At 43.6% G+C, this 6000-nt stretch overlaps 1 protein-coding gene across 4 annotated transcripts in view; it reads right to left on the reverse strand.

Moving 5' to 3' along the window:
- Positions 1 to 6000, reverse strand: part of NBAS (NBAS subunit of NRZ tethering complex) — an 890452-nt gene that overhangs the window by 296910 nt on the left and 587542 nt on the right. The gene's annotated exons all lie outside the window — the stretch shown is intronic.

Consider the following 6000-nt stretch of genomic DNA (forward strand, 5'->3'; position numbering starts at 1 on the left):
AGGAAAGAGAATAGAAATTAAATAATACACCACACTAGGGTAAAAAATGAGAATCTAAATACTCCTCAGGATAGTGAAGGAATAATAATGAAAAATAATGAAAGAATAACAATGGAAAAATAATAATTCCAAAGAGACCTTTTTTAAAAAATGTATCATATACATTGACTAAGTGTCAAAGTAAGGGTGCACCCTCGGAGCAGAATAAAGGTTATCGACAAGGAAAAAGAGGAAACAGTACTCCTATTAGTTGGGGCACACCTTACCTAGATTAAAACGTAACTTTTATTATTGGATATAGGTCTCTGTGACGAGCAGTTACTGAATGTACATAAGACAAACATAAATGTGAAGATATAAACAAATATATCAGTGCTCAGTGCATATAACACAAACAGTGTGAATATTCACCTTTAGTGAATAGCGGCGATAATAACAAAAACAAAACATACATAACAATCATAAGTGTACTGACATAAAATTAAAATGCACCATAGAAACAGACCACAAATTGTTCCATAAATAGGACTCAAAATAATTAATGAGGCGTCCCTCAGTAAACTGCGAGAGGTAAGGTAATGTCTGTATTGCTAATGTCATGTATATCTGGAAGAGAAATGGTAAAGGCTGTGCACTTAAATACACTGAGGTCTGCTTTCACCAGTCATGTAAACAGCAGACTGGTGATGAGAGCCCCGTGCAATAGCACAGTGAAAAATACTAGCAGACTGTTTCTGCTGCCAACGTTTGCAGGAGTCACAGGTCTTGTTGCTAAGCAGCGCAAGACGTGGATCTCCGCAGCGGCTGGTGAGAGAACAGTGAGATGAGTAAAGTACCTGCTCAGGAGTATTCCCACTGTTGTGTCGGTCTGAAGGTGCAGGGGTCCCCTGTGCGCACAGAGGTACCCCGTGAGTGGTGCCTGACGCGCGTTTCACCGGGGGCTTTCTTTCTTCCTTTGAGAAACGCGCGTCAGGCACCGCTCACGGGGTACCTCTGTTTTTCTATGGTGCATTTTAATTTTATGTCAGTACACTTATGATTGTTATGTATGTTTTGTTATTATCGCCGCTATTCACTAAAGGTGAATATTCACACTGTTTGTGTTATATGCACTGAGCACTGATATATTTGTTTATATCTTCACATGTATGTTTGTCTTATGTACATTCAGTAACTGCTCGTCACAGAGACCTATATCCAATAATAAAAGTTACATTTTAATCTAGGTAAGGTGTGCTAGCAGAGTCACAAAGAACCTTGCAGCTCACCCACTCTGGGTGCCGCCATATTAAGGCTAGGTGTATAAGGGGCACATCTGTAGCACTTATTTTAGGGGACTGTCACACAACATTTTTGCCTTGCTTTCTAGGGTTGTTGGGAGGTACATGACCAGGCCAAGATCCCTTTTCTTGGTGGGAAAAACACACTGTACTGAAATATAAAGTTCAAATGTTGGGAATTATGCCATTCTCTAGCCTTATTAATTGGAATAAATATGTTGTAGTAATACCTGTTAAGTCCTTTGAGTGCCATCCGCAGTGTGGAGAATATATATATATTAGGGATGTGCAGGCTCGGATAGGTTCGAGTTTGCACGTGGAGTTCGGATTTTTCCCTCCAAAAAAACGGAACTCAGAACGAGGCAAAACGTCATCTTACATGGACGAACATCATCATTCCTGGACAAAAGACCAGGAATGATGATGTTCGTCCATGTAAGATGACGTTTTGCCTCGTTCTGAGTTCCGTTTTTTTGGAGGGAAAAATCCGAACTCCACGTGCAAACTCGAACCTATCCGAGCCTGCACATCCCTAATATATATATATATATATATATATATATATATATTTATCTTTCCTAATAAGACTAAAAATCTTTAAATGCAATAGTATAGGGGGTTCAACTAGTGGGCAGGGGAGGCTGTAATGTCACAGGCTGTCCTGTATGCATAAGTCCAGGGGGGCAATATATAATATATACTGTGCACAACTCCCTAAGCTTGTCGAGAGACTGTATGTGACATACAACCGTGTCTCCAATAAAGACGTCACTACATAAGGCAAGATTTACATTGCATGCATAGAGGAGTTTTACTGCTTCAGGGCCAAACCAATTTGTACATTAATACTGTGTTTTACTTAAATGGGAAGAACTATAATGTTATTACCTAGTAACCCAAAATACATTTTATATTATATTTTTCAGGACTTATAGGTCTTACTTCGGACAGCAGACTGTAGTAAATATTTCTATTTAAAATTTTAATAGGGTTATAAAGGGAACATATTGTTCTCTCCTTTGTCATTTAATGTAGTTGGTGCTACCCCATAAATACCCCATTAAATTTACGGGTAGTCTGACTGGAGAGTGATGTCACAGAGTGGGCACAGTGCAGTCACACAATCTACTGTATGTAGCAGGCTAGTCTGACTGGAGAGTGATGTCACAGAGTGGGCACAGCGCAGTCACACAATCTACTGTATGTAGCAGGCTAGTCTGACTGGAGAGTGATGTCACAGAGTGGGCACAGTGCAGTCACACAATCTACTGTATGTAGCAGGCTACTCTGACTGGAGAGTGATGTCACAGAGTGGGCACAGCGCAGTCACACAATCTACTGTATGTAGCAGGCTAGTCTGACTGGAGAGTGATGTCACAGAGTGGGCACAGTGCAGTCACACAATCTACTGTATGTAGCAGGCTAGTCTGACTGGAGAGTGATGTCACAGAGTGGGCACAGCGCAGTCACACAATCTACTGTATGTAGAAGGCTAGTCTGACTGGAGAGTGATGTCACAGAGTGGGCACAGTGCAGTCACACAATCTACTGTATGTAGCAGGCTAGTCTGACTGGTGAGTGATGTCACAGAGTGGGCACAGCGCAGTCACACAATCTACTGTATGTAGCAGGCTAGTCTGACTGGAGAGTGATGTCACAGAGTGGGCACAGTGCAGTCACACAATCTACTGTATGTAGCAGGCTAGTCTGACTGGAGAGTGATGTCACAGAGTGGGCACAGTGCAGTCACACAATCTACTGTATGTAGCAGGCTAGTCTGACTGGAGAGTGATGTCACAGAGTGGGCACAGTGCAGTCACACAATCTACTGTATGTAGCAGGCTAGTCTGACTGGAGAGTGATGTCACAGAGTGGGCACAGTGCAGTCACACAATCTACTGTATGTAGCAGGCTAGTCTGACTGGAGAGTGATGTCACAGAGTGGGCACAGCGCAGTCACACAATCTATGTAGCAGGTTATGACCCCCATACATCAATGATGGATTGGGGGAATTCCAAAAGTTCTGCCAATGGCAGGGTCATGGACCAGGAATATTCAACATGATGAAAGATCTCAAATCCCCGGTCAAAAACCGAAAATGATCAGCAAATCGGGGACTTTTAACATGCATAATTTCCTCGATTCTCTGATGGATCGGGGAATCGGGAAAAGCGCCTCTTTAGTCTGGGCCCCTTTAGTCTGTGACTGGAGAGTAATGTCACAGAGGGCCTGATTCAGAGCCACTCGTAAGCGGCCGCTCGGTCGTTCCGACCGATGTTCGCACAACTGCGCATGCGTACGGATTTTAATACGCATGCGCGAACCAGTCAGTGCAGCCGAAAATCATTTGTTCGCTGAATAGCGAATGCCTGCTATTTTGAGTGACAGGAGGAGGCGTATGTGGGTGGTAACAGGGGAAGGTGCTTGAAAACTGGGAGTGGAAATCAGAACGCAGGCGTGCTTAAAGGTCAAAACGGGCGTTTTATGGGTGTGCATAATTAATACAGGAGCTTCATTAACCACGTCACTTGGTTGATTTATAGTCAGAACTGCTCACAAGATTGTGGTAGGAAAAACCAACCACAAGAATAGCGAGCAGTTCATACGCTGTTCGATGTACTCGATTAATCTATTAAATAGCGGACATGACGTATGGTGCGAGCGGCCAGGGGGCGTCTTTTTCAAAATTACGACCGCAAGTTTTGTTCGCTCGTTCAGACATAGAGGCGTGAACAGACCGCAAAGTGCGAATGGTTCATTTGAATAGCCACCCCTTTGTCTGAACGAGCGAGCGCAAATAGCGTCCGGCTCTGAATCAGGCCCAGAGTGTGAACACAGTGTAGTCACACAGTCTATATATCAGATTAGTTGGTGATTAGGGATGGGACATCAAAAGGAAACACTGTCAGAAACAATTTTTTTAACATTGGTAAAAAAAAACCCATTGTTTAGTTGTACACATTGGTTCATAATTCATATACATCAATGGTTTCTGATGTTAATCAATGTTTCCCCTTGTTTGAAGTAAATTAGCTACTTCACACTCCAAAGTTAGGGATTTAAACAAAGGGCATATTCAATTAGGCGTGGGTTTTACCGCTCGGGGAAAGTTCCAGGTTTGATGCCCGCAGCAATTCAATTAGCTCCGGCCAGTAAAACCTCTGGTAATGTGTGGTAACCCACTGATTAAGAATAACATTTCCTAGGCGTTAATTACCAGAGGTACATGTTTTTGTGGACTTAATCTCACAGCTCCTAAAGCTGCGAGGAAAATTGCACCCTCTGGTAAATAATGCATGGGGTATCGGCCACTAATTGAATAGGTCAGCACTGACGATTAGCCATGGGGTTGGCTATGCCCCAAAACCTACTATACATATTCCTACACTTAACATGTGAGCTGTGAGTGTCTGGGGGAGATTCAATTGTTCTGCTGGCAGCTTTTTTTTTTTTTTAGACGCCCGACAGAGCAAGTCAATTGTTGCTCTGTCGGGGCGCGACAGCCGATGGTGCCGGCATTTCTGCGCGCACTCAGGAGTGCGCGAGCAGAAATGTGACTGAAACACCCAGGTTAGGATGCGTTAACCGCAGATAGCGCGTCCTAACCAGAAATTAAGACGTGTTTAGCCGTTTTAGACCACTAAACCTCGTCTTTTAGTCGGCGAAGAGGGTAATAATTAATGAGCGCCCAGAACATTTGAATATCAGACTGGGCGCTCAAAAAAACTATTGAATCGCTCCAATTGTGTTAGTTAAGTGCACCTTGTCATTCAGTTACATCTCCCTGTATATAAAACACACATTGATCAGCATGCCACAACTGGGACTCAAACACTCAAACTCATGTACTTCAGTCAGACACCTAACACATGGGGCTATTGGGGGTGGGGCCTAATTATGCAAAACATCTGGCCCCACCCCCATCACAGCCCAACTGCTTCTCCTCTCCGGGCTTCTGGGGAGGATTAAGAGAAAGTAGGTAAGTATGATTCGGAGCCTTATAATTCTAAGTATATGAAGCTATTTGTAATGGTCAATTTAAACCATTGCAGCTAAGCAGATCTATGTAGGGTGTGGTCACAGTCACAGTCTGTCACTGTGTGAGATGGTGATGTCACACAGTCTGTGTAGCAGGTTACTGCACCCTGTGATTGGTGAGGTTAGAATTACAGTAGCACAATGAAGATACACATTCTATGTAGCAGGTTAGTCTGGTGTAGTGTGGTGGTGTCACAGAGTGAGAACAGTTCAGTCACACAGTCAGTGTAGCAGGTTAGTCTGTGACAGGTGATGTCAGAGTGAGCACAGTGCCATCAGACTCTATGCTCTGGGTAGTCTGTCATTTTTGGTGATGTCACAAAGTGAGCACAGAGAAGTCACACGTCTATGTAGCAGGTTAGTGTGTGAGTGCATGGTGATGCCACAGATTGAGCACAGTGCATTTATACATTCAGTCTGTGATTGGATGGTGTGGTCTCAATTGTTACTGTAAGTCATAGATGGGGTATATCCAGAGGAGACACCTACCCCATACTTAGTTACTTTTTACCGGCTGACTATAGCCACATAGTAAATAGTGGTGCCTGGTGGTTGGGCAGGATTCTCTACCTGCTTCTCAATGTCATACCCAGTAGCTCATGATGGCAATGGCCAATCAGCTATGAGACTAATGGGAGGACTCCACACTGTGATGGTTCCAGCCATCCACCAATCAATCAG

Source organism: Taudactylus pleione, unplaced genomic scaffold (assembly GCF_031769625.1).
Source record: "Taudactylus pleione unplaced genomic scaffold, aTauple2 ptg000030l, whole genome shotgun sequence".
Taxonomy (NCBI): domain Eukaryota; kingdom Metazoa; phylum Chordata; class Amphibia; order Anura; family Myobatrachidae; genus Taudactylus; species Taudactylus pleione.